The 17,065-nt window shown below is 47.8% G+C and overlaps 1 protein-coding gene across 3 annotated transcripts in view; it reads right to left on the bottom strand.

Annotated features, from left to right (window-relative positions):
* Positions 1–17,065, bottom strand: part of STRN3 (striatin 3) — a 900,588-nt gene that overhangs the window by 694,813 nt on the left and 188,710 nt on the right. The window lies entirely within an intron of this gene.

Below are 17,065 nucleotides of genomic sequence, written 5' to 3' on the forward strand. Positions count from 1 at the left end.
TCAGCCCAACTGTGCACTAACAAGCAAAGCTTCACTAAACGTAATCCACCTCTGAGAGATCAGAGCTATTGCTAGTGTTCATATGATCAAGTCAAAGCATGAAGCTTAACACGTTGGGTGCTACGGTTATGTCTAGGGTGCTTCCCCTGTGGGCCATCTATCTATGGGTCCCCACCGAGGATGGCAGCGGAAGCACTTCCACGGCCACCCCAATCCCCTTCCAACGATCCGACGACATCTGCGTGCTCACGGCATGTGGACGTCAAGTGCAGCCGGGGTCGCTCTGGAAGCCATTAGCTTCCAGCGTGTCCAGAGATGGGGGACAGAGCAGGCGAGTCCATCTCCTGAGGGGTTTGGTTGGTTGGTTGGTGGGTGGGTGGGTGGGTGGGGGGCGGGGGGGGGTGTAGCGTGGGTTCCTTTGCCCCTGTGCCTGTTTAGAGTGTATTCTTACTCCATGATCGCAGGTGGGACCGCAATTATGGAGCAGGACTCCACAACACTGGACCACTAGGAATATCTTTTTCTATGTGGGAAGCTACCCCTTAGGCAAGGGTCGCTCACCAGGGTCCATTTGATATCCTTGTTTCGGCCACCTTGGGAGCTGATTTGGCTGTTTTTTAGGCAAGGGTCACTCCCATGTTGGGGGTGTGAGTATTTTAGCTGTTTCTGATCCCCTTGGGGCCAGATCAGCCATATATTTGTAGGCCCATCTGCCCCGAAGGCACTAGACCACCAGGGATTTTCTCATGTATGGCTCCTAATGTTTTGGGCAACGGCCCCTTGGCAAGGGTTGTTCCCGTTTTTGCGGTGATTGTTTTGGCCATTTCTGCCCCCGTTATATGGCCCTTAGGGACATAGTCGACATTGCTAAGTTAGCATGAGCTTTGCTGCAATAATGCTGCTTTTGCGCACGTTACATGACTATTTTTGCAAGACGGTTTATGCCTTTCACATGAGAACCGTCTGCTTTTCACAGTCTCTGCATTCTTGGAGTTTAGTCTGAACACGTTGTACAAGGTCGATAAACAATGCCCCTTGGTATTCTGTTCTGGTCAGTCCCTAGCACCGAGACATAACATGCTAAACACAGCTGCAATGCTGGAGACTCGTGCTTAGATATTACGGGGATGCATGTTGTTTTAACATACACAAGGAGAAAGCTGTTCTATGGAGAAGAGCTATGCTGTTCCTATGATGTAAACATTACATCCAGGCTTTAGGGTATGGGGTCTGCTGTCAAAACTCAGATCTTCCTTTATATAAATAAAGTTCTTCCAGTCAAGGGGAGGGTAGTAAGGCCTTAAACCTTATTCCACTGTCTTTATAAAATGACTTCCCCCTTTGTATTCTATGGAATTGTAACAATGCTAATCATTCCGAGTTTATGCATTTTGCTGCTGGTAGTGGCTCGTATACTTTATTGTACAGCAAGATCGTTAAAATAAACATTTTGAACTATTACAGTGACTGCCAATTCATATTGTGGACAAGTACGAGTGAGCGAGCGAAAGGGTATGTCTTGTTACTGAGAATCCTGAGAGACTCGAGAGTGTTGTGTTCTGGGTTTTCTAATCATTTGTAGCTTCGGGATTTTTGGAGGAGAACGAATGAGACACTATAGATCGTCGATTTTGGGATTTTAGGTACTACGGTGATAGGTTGATACACCCTATACACCAAGGTCCTCTTTTCCTGCGCATAGTTCTGTGTAGGTGAAGAATTCCCGCAACATGGCGCCGCCAACGTTTGGTCTGGTTCTTATCTGTGAGACTCTTGAGTAGTGCTTGTGCTCTAGCCGCTCCCCTAATTCCGTGGCGACGAAAGGAGCCACTACGAAATGTCTGCGTTTGCAGAGCCCCCATTGACTTTGCAGTGTCTGTGTCTTTTTTGATCTTTTCTAGGGTGGTGTCAACTTCTGGTCCGAATAAGTAGTCGGGGTTGACAGGCTGATTGAGGATGTTATTTTGAACCTCAGGTTTGAATCCGGAGATTCGTAACCAGACGTGTCGTCGTAGCATGACGCTGGTGTTTATTGCCCTCGCAGCTGTGTCGGCGGCATCCAGTGCACACTTAATGGATGCGTTTGTGAGAAGTTGTCCCTCCCTGATGAGGAGCTCCGCTGCCTCTTTGTACTCGTCAGGTAGATGTTGGAGTAGGGTCTCTAACGTGTCATAGTGTGAGTGATCGTAGCGAGCTAGGAGCGCCTGTGTATTGGCAATGCGCCATATGTTTGCCGCCTGGGCTGCAATCCTTTTGCCGGAGGTCTCTAGCACCTTGGACTCTTTGTCCGGGGGAGGAGCATCACCAGTTGTCTGCGAGTGTGCCCGTTTGCGAGCATTAGCAACTACGATGGAGTCCAGAGGCAACTGGCCTCTAATGTACGTAGGGTCTCCAGGTGCTGGCTTGTATTTTTTCTCGATCCTGGGGTTTATTACCCGTGCCCTGGTGGTTTCTTTGAAAATGTCCTTTGCTGGCTTGAGGACACCTTTCAACATGGGCAGAGTCTTTACAGTCCTCTCTGAGGATGCGAAAGTGTCCACCAAGAAATCGTCCTCGATTGTGTCTGAGTGGAGTTGCACTCCATGATTGGCTGCGGCACGTTCAATGAGGGCGTTGAATGCAGCAGTGTCCTCTGTGGGAGATGTTTTTGCGCCATAAAGCTGCGTGTCCTGTGTATCCATAGCGGCACCTGGATCTACAGGGTCATCCCAAGCGTGATCAGGGTCCTGCGGGCCTTCAGGGTCCATATCCCTGGGGTAGGTGGTGTCGTCACCCATGTAGTCCTCTATTGCGTCCGTGTCGGAGTGTGTCGGAGAGAAGGACTGTGGATCTGGGTAAGAGGTGTGGAGGCGTTCATAAAGAACTGGTTCCGATTCCGCCGGCAGTTTTTGCTTCAGCGGGATCCTGTAAGAGTCCAAAGCCTGCTCGGAAGTGATCTTCCGCTTTCGGAGCATGAGCCTGCCGGTGTCGATGAAGTGGGACGGTGATGTCCCAGTAGGAGAGTGTTCAGTAGATGGGGACCTCGTCTGGGTGACACGTGTTCTGATCTCGAATAGTTTCGGCGCCGTGGATGGTGGCAAACCAAAGGTGATGTTGGTTGGTGCCGAAGGTGCCTTTTTCGGCTTGGAGCCCGACGTGGCCTGGAGGGCTGCCTTTTCTCTGATGCGTTGCAAGGACGCTGCAACTTGTCGCACCTGGAACGCTGACGGTTCTTTGGCGCCGAGTGGTTCTTTAGAGGCAGGTGTGGACTTCTTCGGAGCCACAGGGTCATCGAGTCGAGGAGAGGTAGTAGCTGTCGACGGCGTCGATGATTGGACCGTAGTCGCTGCTTTCGAGGTGGATTGCGATGCAGCGGCCATTTTAACCTTGGTGGTCGGTGCCGATTGTTTCGGTGCCGGGGGCCGAGGTGCTTTGGCGGTGCCGATGGCCTTTCTCTTTGGGTCGGCGCCGACTTCGGCTGCAGCGAGTTCGGCACCGAAGTCCCTTTTGGTGCGGTCGGAGCCGACGGTTTTGGCTGGCGTCGAAGGTGTGGTGGTCCTCGAGCCGACCAGTGTTAGTTTCACTTTCGGTTTCTGTTGAACCGGTGCGACTATTGGTTTCAGTTTCGTGGAAGGGAAACCAGTCTTTTTGGGTAATAATGGCTCTCGCTGGATGTCCGAGGCCGGGCCAGAGGGCGGGGCCGAAGAACTGCGGGATTGATCTTGGGTAAGGCCCGAAGGCGATCCCTCGACCGGAGCCGTAGACTGACGCACTGGGATATCCTCTGTTTGGACGGGTAGGCCCTGCTCGTCATCAGAGCTACCTTCTTCGGCCCCTAAGGCCTCATTGTAGTCTCCTACCTCATAGTCGGCTTCTTCCCTGTGAAAAAGCTCTTCATCTACGTCTTCCGATCTGGAACCGTGTTCGGAAGCGGGGCTGGAGGGTACGTTTTCCACGCTTTCAACATCTTCGTCCTCGGTGCTGAAGATGTTGGTCGGGGCCGGTGCCGCTTGCTGCGCTTCAAGTCTCGCGGCACGACGATTCCGGAGAGTCTTCTTGGATCGGAATCGGGCACAGGCCATACATTTCGATTCGTCGTGATCCGGTGAGAGGCATTTGTTGCACACCGGGAGGACGTCGATATGTGGATATTTCGCTTGGCAAACAGGACACCGCTTGAATGGGGTCCTCGATTCCATCGTTGATGTAGGGTCGATGGTCGGATATAATGGATCCGAAAAAGTTGTTAAAGTCGCTAAACTAGCAAGTAAACTGTCGATACGGATCGGGAACAGTACCGACGAAAACTAAAGGCCTTTTGGCCGGAAACTAAATTTTCCTAACTTGAGTCAAGATAAGCACATCCGAACCCAATGGCGGAAAAAAACAATCTGAGGATGGAGAGGATGCCCATGCGCACTGTGGTCCAGGGGAGGAGTCACCTATCTCAGGATACTTCGAAGACTCTTCCAGGACAACAACGTGCAAACATCCGGACCCAACACTAGGCGGCGATCTATGCACAGATATGAATTCAGCAGCCCACATGCCTCGAACACTGCGCTAGCATTAACTTTTAGCTATGAAATATATTCATATACATAAATAACGTAAGCTAAGAATGCGAGTACTCGTAAGATGCTTCTCTAACTAGTTCTACCCCAGTGTACCTAACCTAAGTGTGGTACAAGGTAAGAAGTAGGTGATGTATTCTATAGTATGGAAGGCTATAGTATGGTATGCTAAGTTTAGTATGCCAAGAGTCCCTCTAGGTTCTAGTCAGCTCCATACCTTGAGAATGAAAGAGGTGGAAATCTCTTTCCGGGTCTCGAACTCTAACACCCCGCGAAGGAAGTCAGAACACTGGAAGCTGGATTCTCTGCGAGCAGGGATGACAGGGTCTCTTGTCAGTGCATCAGGCCAGGACACGGGCTCCTCTAAAGTCGAGGTCTCCTCCTACTTGTTTGGGCAAGGGAAGGTATATTTATACCTGGTAGGTGCCTTGGAATGTCAGCATTGACGTAAAGTCGGGCAGAGGAAGATGTCAGGAATGAACCCTTAAGGAATAGCGGTTCATGAATAAATGAGTTCTTGGAGAAATCAATAATCCTGTGCTAAGGGGACTCCCAAGAGCTTAAGGGTTTCTATGAAATCGTTGTGACGTTTGGGTGGACTGATGTAGGTGACCATGCCTGTATTTGGAGAGCATGGCTAATGCCTAAATAAGGACTGGGATCTTATGACTATATAAGGGCAATGCGAGTTGTGCCTATATACGGACATGTATCATGAAAACCTATATACGGACACCTAAAGCGGAATACAACAGACTGGTCGACGATAACGTTGAGTAAATCACCGCCGACGATACAGTGAGTGGTGATTGTGGACGCAGTCAATACCACTGAAGAGGAACCTGAAGAGGATCTTCTCGTCAGGGATGTTGTCGACGAGACTGTCAGACGTAAAACGCAAAAACAATGACATATGGGAACGGTTAAGACTCCTGGATGTTCGAATATACCAGGAGAAGCAGCATGTTGAAGGGGGAAAGTCAGGGAAATTGCCTGCATGGTCAATTCGGCAGTGAAGGGATTCCCTGATCCCCAGCATTCTAACACCAGAGGGGCAGACAATCTTCTACCCCAAAATCATCAATGATACATTCTGAAACTATTATGTTAAACAATATGGGAGGCCAGGGGAGGTACTGGAAGAAAAGATGGTGACTGATCTGGAGGGCTTGGGCTTGCAAGGGGTAGACCAAGTCACACGGAAAAGCCTGGAGACGGCGATCACCACACAGGAAATTAGTTCAGAAATTTAGGAAATGGCCAGAGGGAAGACACTAGGGCTGGACGGTATCCCCATGGAATTTTATTATACTTATGTAATACTTCTGGCCCCCCATCTTGAGAAAATGTACGCAGCTGCGTTACAGGCAGACTGCCTCCCATTTTCCACCAGAGAAGCGTTGGTGGTCCCACTGCCCAAAAATAAATTGGATTCGGTGGCAACGGAGGACTTCCATCCGCTGTCAATGCTGAATCTCAACTTTAGATTGCTCAGCAAGGTGTTGGCCACTAGGCTTCTACCACACATGCAGTGACTGGGCCACACGGACCAAAACAGGTTAATCACTACCAGGGCAACCTCTAGCAAACTGAGACAGCTGTACCATGCATTATGTCACAAGGGCTTGACAAGGTACCCAGACGCCGCGGTGATGGCGGTCAAACTGGAAAAGGCATTTGATTCACTACATTGGGACTTCTTGCTGCAGGTGATGAGGAAAATGGGACTAGGAGATGAGTGGCTGTGATGGGTTTGCTTGTTATATTCGGACCCTACGGCTAGGGTGCGTACAGGCGGAGTGCTGTCCTCGCCTTATTCCATATATACAGGGCTGCCGACTGTTGCAACTGCTCTTTGCTCTGGCGATAAACCTCTTGCAGAACTCTTCAGACGCGTGGGAAGGAGCCATGGAATATTATTGGACGGATCGGTGCATGTAATCTTATTATATGCAGATGACATGTTACTATACATCCAGAATGGAACGCAGGGTATACTGAGAGCGATTCACATCTTGGCGGAGTTAGCGGCGTTGTCAGGGCTCTGAGTCAATACTCTGAAGACCCAAATATTTACAGTGAGGCCTACACTGGCCAGACCTATAGACTTAGAAGTGGGACCCACATGGACATTGTGCATTGTCGGCGATTGCAAATAGATCTAGCTGAGGTTCTCCTCATTTGTGGAAGCCCTTGTGCCAGCTCCAGGTGTAACTACCACTTGTGATCGCTTAGGTCCTGATGCCTGAGCTCGTTCGCCCTTGCATTGAAAAGGTTTGCCAGGTGGTTCGCCACCAGGAAAATTCCCCGGCTCGAGAGGTGCAGCGATGCCTGGCACATGATCCGAGACCCCCACAGCACCTCATTTGTTCATGCCTCGAAAAATCTAAACATTTTAATAGACCTGCAGGTCTAGTAACTTGAATATACTACCCAACCTAACTGCACTGTATTTGACCCTTGAACTAGCCTCATCCCAATTGTCACAGTTCACTTTACAAAACCCTCTAACATCAGTCGCAGAAAGAAAAGTAAATGTAGAAAGAAAAACTGACTTTTTTCACCTCTCTCTCTGGAAGCAGAGAAATGTGACAAAATAAGATTTAAAGGCATCTTTATTGCTCATTCACTTTGAGAGCAAGCAGAACACCTGTTGTCAGCTCACCAGAACGGGAGAGTAGGCCATAAAAATAGCTCATCTCGATTAAATCTGGCTCGCTATTGCGAGTAGGCAAGTGGATATTTCGAGCCCTTTTATTGCAATACCACATAGCGGTGGTGGTATTCGTGAGCACCTGAAACAACCTTCCTTTGATGGATGAAAAGGAATACTTGACTTACCCAGTAGAAATCTATTTGTAGCATGTAGTGCTGTAGATTCACATGCTGTGCATACTCCTGCCACCTAGTGTTGGGCCCAGATGTGTGCAAGTTGTTTTTCTACAAAGAAGTGTTTAGACTTATGAGGTGGTGTGACTGCCTCTTGCCGGTTAATGCGCATGGTCATCGACTCCATTGTTACAAACTTTTTCCCGCACGGCGAGGAAGAATTTATTGTAAAAAAGAAAGTGATATATAGAGATGACCATGCAAAAAGAGGAAAAGAAGATGTAAAGGTTACTGCAACAACCACAGATATATGGGGAGGAGGGTGGGCGCATGTAAATCTACTGCACTTTATGCCACGGACATGGGTCTACTGGGTAAGTAAACTTGTCTGTTCCTGGCATATGTGGCTGTAGGTACAAATGCTGTGCACAGACTGTAAAGCAGTCCTCCAAGAAGTGATGACTAGCCTGTGGGAGTTGAAGTAGATTGAAAAGTGTACGGAGTACTGTCTGGCCAACGTTGGCTTGTTGGTGGACTAGCATATTCACACAATGTTTTGAAAAAATGTACATGGTGTGGACCAGGAGGCAGCTGCTTTACAGATGTCCACTATTGAAATGTTCCCCTGTAAGGCCAGAGAGGCTCCTTTTATTTTCCTAGTCAAGTGGTCTCTAGGTGGAGTAAGTAAGGACCTTTTATCTTTAGCATGGCATGTCTGGGTGCATTTTATGATCCATCTTGCAATGCCCGATTTGTATATGGCCTTCCCCTTCTGGGGTTTGGAGAAAGCAACAAATAACTGTTGTGCATTCCTAAATGGTATAGTCCTTTCATAGCAGTGCATAAGAGCACACTTAAACATTAAGAGTATAGCGCGCCCATTCCACAACTAAGTAAGGTTGCGGGAAAAAACAGGTAGTTCAACAGACTGATCAAGGTGGAACTGTGAGATCACCTCAGGAAGGAATCTGGGGTTAGTGCGGAGGACAACCTAATCTCTGTAAATCTGAAAGAAAGGTTCATCTAAGGTTAGTGCCTGAAGCTCAGACTAGCCTGAGTGAATTTATGTCAATGAAAAATGCCACTTTCCAAGAGAGGAACTGGAGGGGGCAGGAGTTAAGGGGATCAAATGGAGGGCACATGAGCCTTGTCAATACAATATGAACGTTCCATTTTGGGGCTTGTGGGACTCAAGTGGAAATGAGTGAGACCCTCCATAAAAGCTTTAATAACTGAAATTTTGAAGAGGAAGACATGTTGCCTATTCTAAAAATACACGGCTACAGCAGCTAGATATAATCATATGGAAGTAAAAGTCAAACCACAAGTCTGCAAGTGAAGTAGATAGCAGAAAATAGCCTGCACTTTGGCTACGAACGGGTCCATGTCTTTTAAATGACAGTAGTAGATGAACCTCTTCCATTTGGCAGCATAACAAGCAAGGGTAGTAGGTCTGCACGATTGCTTGAGAATGCTCAGGCATTCCAGTGGAAGTTTGAGATACTCAAATTTAACGACTTAAGGAGCCAGATTGAAAGAATAAGAGACCTGGGTTCCGGGTGCCTAATTTATCCATGGTTCTGCTTGAGAAGGTCAGGCCTGTTGGGTAGTCTCTCTTGCAGAACCACAGAGTTCGAGCAGATTGATCAACCAGGATTGGAGGGCAGAGGTAAGAGTCACCAGAATGAGGGTGCGATACTTCTGCCGAAGCCTCCGCACCACAAACGGAAAGAGTGAGACAGGAGGAAAAGGGCTGGCAAATATTCCTGGCCAACTCAGCTATAGTGCATTGCCTGATGACTGTAGGAACCTGGAGGCAAAGTTGGGCATTTGGAGTGTTCTGCTTTGGCGAATAGGTCCATTTGTGGAAAGCCCCATTGGATTAAGTTCTGGTGGATGATTTGTGGGTGGAGTTCCCATTCGTGGACTTGTTGCCACATCGTTGGTCACTCCTGGAAGATACTCCGCTAGCACATGAATCTTATGGCATAGAACCAGAATGCTCTGGGCTAGGTGAGAGCTGGGGAGCCTCCTTGCTTATGAAGATAATAAATGGCTATAATGTTATCCGTCTTGATGAGGACTACCTTGCCAGTCTAGTGGGGAAGAAAAGCTTTCTACACAATGCAAACAGCTAGCAGTTCCAGGTAACTAAATTGGAGACCCTGATGAATGGGTTCCCACTGGCTTTGCACAGTCAGGTCCTTTAAGTACGCACACCATACCATAAGAGGTGCATCCTTTGCGAAACTGGGTTGAGTAAAGGTCACCCCTGTAACGGGTTGTTGGTGTTCCATCATTACAGACAGTGACAAGTGCGGCGGCTGATCAACACTAGATTGTCCAAATGACCCTCTGTAGTAAAGTGCCCTTTTTTACCTGTTCGCCCCCACTTTTTGCCCTATACTAATGCTTTTCGACTGAAAGTGTCCTGGCTCCCTGCTAACCAGGCACCCAGTGCCACTACTCTTTTCCTTTAAACAGGTTAATATCTAATTGTAACCTAATTGGCAAGGTCTTTAGCATCCTTGTAAGCCCCTAGTAAATGGTACCTCTAGTACCCAGGGCATCAGTACTAAAGAGGGTCCCAATGGGCTGCAGCATGTATTCTGTTACACTAATTGATAAATACACAAAAACTACATGCAGCCTGCCATTGCACGGTGCATGAAATGCAAACCATTTTGAAAACATAACATGGCACACTCCCTATGTGCCATGCCCATACACACAGCATATACTATATGTATATACTATATATACTGCATAAGTCACCCCTGCAGCAGGTCTTAGAGCCCTAAGGCAGTGTGCATTATATTATAAGTGAGGTCATATCTGCATGAGCAATTATGCCCCTGTGATGTCTGGTTCTATTGCCACGACATTGTAAGTGATCAGGAAGCCATCTTAAACATATGTACTGGGCACTGGTCATTACGAGTTACACAGCTACATAATGGCTTCACTGAAAATAATATTTGGTATCAAACACCTCATATTAACAAATCCACACTGATGCCAGTGTTTCAGATTATTCTGACATGCACCCAGAGGGCACCTTCAAGGTACCCCCTGAAACCTACCAGTCATTTAGTGTTGGCTGACGGAACTCTTCCAGCCTGCCAACACAGACGAATGTTTGACCCCATGTTCTGGAAAGCCAATGCTTTAAGAGGTCAGAACCAATGCCTGTTCCGGAGGAAAGTGATCACACCTCCTCCAGCAGGATTCAGGAGGACATCATGCCTAGGAGCACGTCTGTTCTGATTGTGACTTGTTAAGGTAGCTGGAAAAGAGGGTGCAGAGCATGAAAAGACTGCACTTGAGCAGGGTTTAGATAGGCCATGCACACCTCTGTGTTGAAAATGGCACCTAAAAAGGGTTGGATTTGAAGGGGCTGGAGGTGGGATTTAGCACCGTTTATGGTACAGCCTAACACAAGGCCATGACTACTAGGTGCAATCACTTTACTTTCAACCTCTTGCAAGACAGGCAAGTTTACGATAACTGCCATTTTCCCTGCCATCTTGATAACTGCTACCAGAACACCTCCATCAACACCCTCTCAAAAACTAAACTGCACCTTACTGAATTCCCCCTCAATGATCAAGCATAAATGAGCTCTTTGACTATCTCAATACTGGGCTAATTAATCAGCTTCCCTAAACTAGCCGTGGCACTAACGGACAACTATAAAATTAATCTGGATAGAGGAGGAGAAACGTGGTGGCAGGTTGGCACAACTTTACAAGGATTCACTAGAGATTTCCAGCCACCCAGTAAAGATAACCGGACTGTGAAGCCCATTCTTTCAGATGTAAAGTACAGCGCAATGCCATGTTTCATGGACTTCTGGTGTACAGACTCCCAGGTCCTAGAACACATTTTTAAGAAGCCTTTAGTGACTTCCCAGGAGTGTGCACTTCGGCAATCTCACAGTGTTAGGAGAAAAACTTCCATTTAGACAAATTAAATTGCTCCTATTCAAAACAATGTATCAAAAAACTTTCGGGCTTTAATCTGATAAAACTGGTGAATGCACCAACGCATAAGGCAGGGCACATATTTGATGGTGTTTTTACAAACCATCCAGACCTAAATTTAATTGCCCATCTTCCGCTCATGTAGTCAGACCACATGGCAGTGCAGTTTAGTATTAATCTTACTAAAGTTACACCCACCTGAACGAGTCAGCCAAAACTGGTCTGTCCCTGTGGTAAAGTTGACACAAGGAAGCTAGTAAGGAACCTAGATGTTTCCCAACCCACCTTCACCGGTGATCCCAACGAGGCAGCTTCTAGTTATGCAGGGTGGATTCAGGATAAAGCAAAAACTGGCTCAGCTTACGATGATTACAAACCATAGATCTAGTCCTTCAGCCCCCTGGTACTCTCTCAAGCTTAGAGACTTCAAGAATCGTTGTCGACAACGAGAAAGGGTCTGGAGGAGCAACTATGCCTCGGACGAAAAGAAGAAATATAAACTGCTTACGCAAGATGTAGGAAGCTGGCTCTGTATATACTATACCAAAGTGAGGTATAGAGTGCCCAGAGTCCAGTGGAACCCCAAAGGTAGGCAGAAGTAAAGGTTAGATAGAATCTTACTCTATTTGTGGTAGTGTGGTCGAGCAGTAAGGTAGTATCAGAGGACAGTGATATGCATTTGTTGTACACAGTCAGCAAATGAATTCACACACTTCAAAGACAACTTCAGACCAATTATTTTTGTATAAAAATATTCTAGTTATTTTGTTTTCTAGAACCAAGCAAGCCTGGCACAGGTACGCAATAAATACTTTACAGTAGTAATGCAGTTTGTAAACTGATTGATTTGCAATAGTAAATGTACTTTGATTTGACTTACAGTATTGTTTCAGAGAAATGCAATGATTTGTAAATACAGTACATAAGACTCGAATGAGATTTTCAGTAAAATACCAGGTAAATTACTTTTTGGATTACTTTTCATACTCAGAGTTGTATGCCTGGATACTACACTGTGACATCTCCTGCAAACAGGTAAGTAAAATCGATTTTGTTCATTAGTACAATTTTAAAGAATTTATTTAGGTCTTCAAACTCCAAACTTAAGTTTTTCCAAGAAAAACAGTCTATGTTATCCTATGGAGGAAAACATGGTTATCGGCTTTGAGGTATGTATTTGGTAGTGGAAGTTGACGTTCTGGGGTAGACTCAAGGGTCCCCCAGGGTCAAGGATGCACTCTTGTTACACCCTTAGCAGCACTAGGGCGGCCCGGTGCTGAGGCCCAATGTTATCCAAAGGGGGATAGGGGTGCTCCGGTTGGTGGCTGCTGACTAGCAGACCACTTAGCTGTGAGCTTTAGCTCAGGGCAAATTAGAAAAGGCGCACCCTCAGCAGCGGCCGGGTGCAGGGTGCGCTGTTTTCAATGGAGATTTTCGTTTTTGGTTTTTAGTTGCAGGCTCGGTCCAGGAAGACTTTCGGGAGGAACCAACAGCTGGGCAAGTAAGTCGGAGGGCTCGCGGACATAGGAGCACCTCCGGTTCTTTTCTCCAGGGCGTAAGGCAGCTGGATGCAGGGGTGTCTTGAGGTCAGATTCCACCTTACCGGGCCACTCGTGGTTGTGGGGGGGTGGGGGGTGAGGAGTCTCCGTGCAGAGGTGCAGGCGACGTCGGGGAGTCCTGGAGGGGTCAACCCACGGTGGACTCAGACTCTGGAGCGCTGGGGAACCTCGCTGGGACCGGTGAGCCACTAACTCTGGCTGTAGGCCTCGGGTGCAGTGGTAGTTCCAGGCGTCTGGTTTCTTTGTCCTCAGCAGGCTCAGTCTATTTTCGGAGTTTCTTTTGAACAGGGGTGCTATTCACAGGAGATCCGGTCTTTGTCGAAGGCAGTCAGTCCTCCCAGGGGTTCTGGAGGTCACTGGCTACGGGACAATTTTTGGCGTAGGATCTTCGGAAATTGCAGACGGACCGGTAGGGCTGGGACCAAGTCAGTTGTTCTCTGCAGTCTCCTCTGCTGGGCGTCTTCTTTTGTCCTTTTTCTTCTTCGGTTGCGGGAATCTGCTTTCTTGGTTCAGGGCTGCCCCCTAAATACTATATTTAGAGGTGTTTTAGGGGTCTTGAGCTCAGTAGCCAATGGGCTACAGACCTTAGGGGGGCTACAGACCTTAGGGTGACTACACTCTTGGTGTGCTCACCCCACGTGGGGGCGTGAGCATAATCTCTAATCCTGATTGGGGAGTGCATGCCATCTGCAAGATGGAGAGCACTGAAGAAAGGGCTTCACCCCGCCTCCCCCACCTCAGGGGTGGAGTTGGCAGAGGTGGGCAAACCTTCTGGGCTGGCTATTTTTTCCCACCTGTCTTCCCACTGAAAAGGAGGGCAGACAGGAAGGGGGCCTGCTCCTGCTAGCAGGAAAGGCTGGGGGTTGCATTACAAAAACTGCCAGGCCTTTGAAGCTCCCCTGCAACAGATGGCTCTTCCTGGCCTGGGGAAGGTGTGAACACCTCCGCCCAGGAAAGGCTTTGTTTCTGGGCTCAGAAAGCGAAGGCTCCCACCCTAGGGGTCCAGAAAAATGTCTGGGAACCCACCAGAGTCTGGTCTATTTTCAGGGGGCATCTCTAAAATACCCTCTGTGTGAATTTTTCATTAAATCTCACACTGGCATCAGTGTGGGTTTAATGTGCTGGGAAGTTTGATACCAAACTTCCCAGTTTTCAGTGTAGCCATTAGGGTGCTGTGGAGTTCATAATGACAAGCTCCCAGCACCATATACTCTTAATGGTAGCACTGCACTTACAATGTCTAAGAATGGATTTAGACACTGTAGAGGTACAGGGCACATGCACCTGTACCCTCACCACTGGCATAGGGCACCTAGCTAGAGGGGTGACTGATCTATGCAAGGGCAGTGGGTTGTAGGCATGGCACACAGGGAGGTGTGAAAGGTCGACTCTTCACTTTGTTCTGCACCAAAACACGCAACCTGCAAAGGTAGTGTGTGTGTGTAAAGGTACAGGGCCTCTAAGGGTGGCACAATAAGTGCTGCAGCCCTTAGAGATCTTCCATGGTCACAGTGCCCTGGGTACCTGTGGTACCAGTTACCAGGGACAGACCTGTGGCCAGAAATGCCAATTGGGTTAGTTTTGGGGAAAGAACACAGGCCCTGGAAGAACACAGGCCCTGGAAACCTGATCGGCCGGGACCCAGGGCACATCAAGTGAAAGTGCATCAGTAGTCTGGCAAAAAGTGTGTGTGTGTGGGTGTGTGGGTGGGGGGGTGGGTGGGTGGGTTGGGTGGGGGCTGGGGGGGCCGGGGGTGACTGTAACAGAAACCTACTTTCCTACACAAGATCACAAAAATCTGAACATAATCTCAGAGAAAAGCAGCTACTTTAATGAAAAGAATACAAATTCATCTCGTTAACTGTTTCAAACAGTACAGAATTTAACTACTCCTCCTGCTGCAACCAAAATATTACTGACTCAACTTTGCAACAAGTTAGCTAATTTCTTTAGAAACAAAGTAGAGATAGTGTTTGATTGTAACCTGTGTAAGGGCAGGGAATCATTACCCGAAGCTGCCTCTGTTATATACCAGACTCGCAGCTCTCTGCGAATTTCCCCCTATCAGAACAGAGCAAACACAAGGAGATGGACGGAGCGCTGAAACGTTTCTAACACTCACCCCCAGTCACAGTTCTGGGTTGAATCCATCATTGTTCTTTAGCTCACTTCACCACGTCAGTTCAGACACAGCAATATGCAAATCAGTCTTGAACCTGTGACTCATGGGAACAGTCCAGCCTGAACTGCCAAGCCAGGTCTTCCCCGAACCGGAAACAAGCATCATGGGACCGGTTTCAGGGTAACACCATTCATCAGCTAGGCTAGCTTGAATCCAGTGGCAAAGTGAGTGATCCAAAACGTGGGTTCTGGGCTCACTGTGCCACTGGAATGTGAAGGCGGTAATTCAAGAGGGGGTACATGGCACCACTGGTTTTATCAGGCACGACTTGGTTGAGGTCGGTGCGACATCGGAAGGAACTATTGGGACCTCCTCCTCCAGTGTAAATGGAGTCTGCATCTGCGTCAAAATGCTCGGGGCCAAAATTAGGTAGGTGGAGGTTTCAGGACTGTAGCTGGAGGCAATTCAGGCTTGGAGGGTACAACTGGCAACGGCGGCGAACCTATCAGCAATACTCTAGATGGAGGGATTCTCAGGTCCCTGGAGCCCAATGGCCCACCAGAGGGAGTCCGTTGGAACCCGAAGAGCCGGAGCATAGTTCTATTGAACTCTTCAATCCGATATGGAGCGGATGTTAGGCTAAAAAATTCTGTTTGAACAGGAACCAACTGCGATATTGGCTTCGAATTTGGGTGACTTCAGGAAGGAGAGAGTTGTGTTGTCTCCCCAGGCCAGTTCAGGCGAAAGAGTGGTGCAAAGGGGTGGAATCCCGCTTTGATATCTTGTGCTTTTTTGATTTACCCGATGATTTGGGTCTCTAGTGCGACTTCGTCAACTCCAGAAACAGGATCGAACTTTTGACTCGGCCCAAGACTTGGAGCGATCGTAGTGAGGAGTCTTTTTCTAATTGGCGACGTAAACTATGATTCGTGATCCCCGATGACCTTCGGGTTCATCAACAGGCTGTTTTAAAGTCGTTGCCCGCCACAAACATGACAAAGCATTGCTAATAGGGATCTATCATAGACACTGGTTTGTGACAGTCCTTACAGGGCTTAAAACGTGTTGTTTTTGGGGATTACATCACTTGCACAGTGAAGAAAAACTTGTAGGTGAAAGTCCAAGACATTAAGGGAGCTCCGGATCAGAGTCTGGTGGTGCGGAAACAAAGGAATTGACAACAGTGCTCCGGTGCGGTTCCTATATGGGCTCCACATGTTATTTCCAGAAGGCATCAATGAGAAGCCGGATGGTGGCACCTGACGGCGGGTCGAGGTACAGCTGAAAAGTTTCTGCATCCAGTCTGACGTCTGATGGATATTTGAAAGCTGAGGAATCTGCGGCTAGAAGTCTCCATGAGAAAAAAACATTAAACTCTATTAAGAACAAAAGCATGGAAAGTGCGCCCACTTAATTAGTTCCCTGGCACTCTATCTTCCACATCGTCTGCTGTGAGATACATCGTCTGCTGTGAGATACATCGTCTACTGCCAGTTACCTTAATCATGCCGACAGCTGCAACACTATTTACCAGCAGGCCAATTCACAAATTGCTCTTTAAACCATTCACCGCCAATGTGCTTTGTATTCATCACTGATGCCTTCCAGGAGTCTTAGTACACACACCGAAGCGTACAGTGAGATTGTGTGTTAACAGGCGAAGATGTAGCTTTACAGTCAGAACTGCCAACTTTGGAACTGGGGAACCGGGTTCGATTCTCTGCATCAGCTCAACATCCTGTGATTCAGGGCAAATCACTTACTCTCCCCGTGCTCAAAAAAAATGAATGTGACCTTGTGTAATGTTACTGGTGCACATATAAAAGAGCTAAACAAGAGTTCAAGCTATACAAAACTGCAAAACTAAACATTGCCACATGGAGTGGGAGAAAACATTAAAACGATGGAGCAGCTGTTTGGCATGGGTAGGAGAGAATAAACATCAGTTAAGTGCTAAAACAAAAAAAAAAATAGGCAATAACCACAGGGAAGCAACAAAAAAGTACCTTCGTGCGAGCA

This window comes from Triturus cristatus, chromosome 9 (assembly GCF_964204655.1).
Source record: "Triturus cristatus chromosome 9, aTriCri1.1, whole genome shotgun sequence".
NCBI classification, from domain to species: Eukaryota; Metazoa; Chordata; class Amphibia; order Caudata; family Salamandridae; genus Triturus; species Triturus cristatus.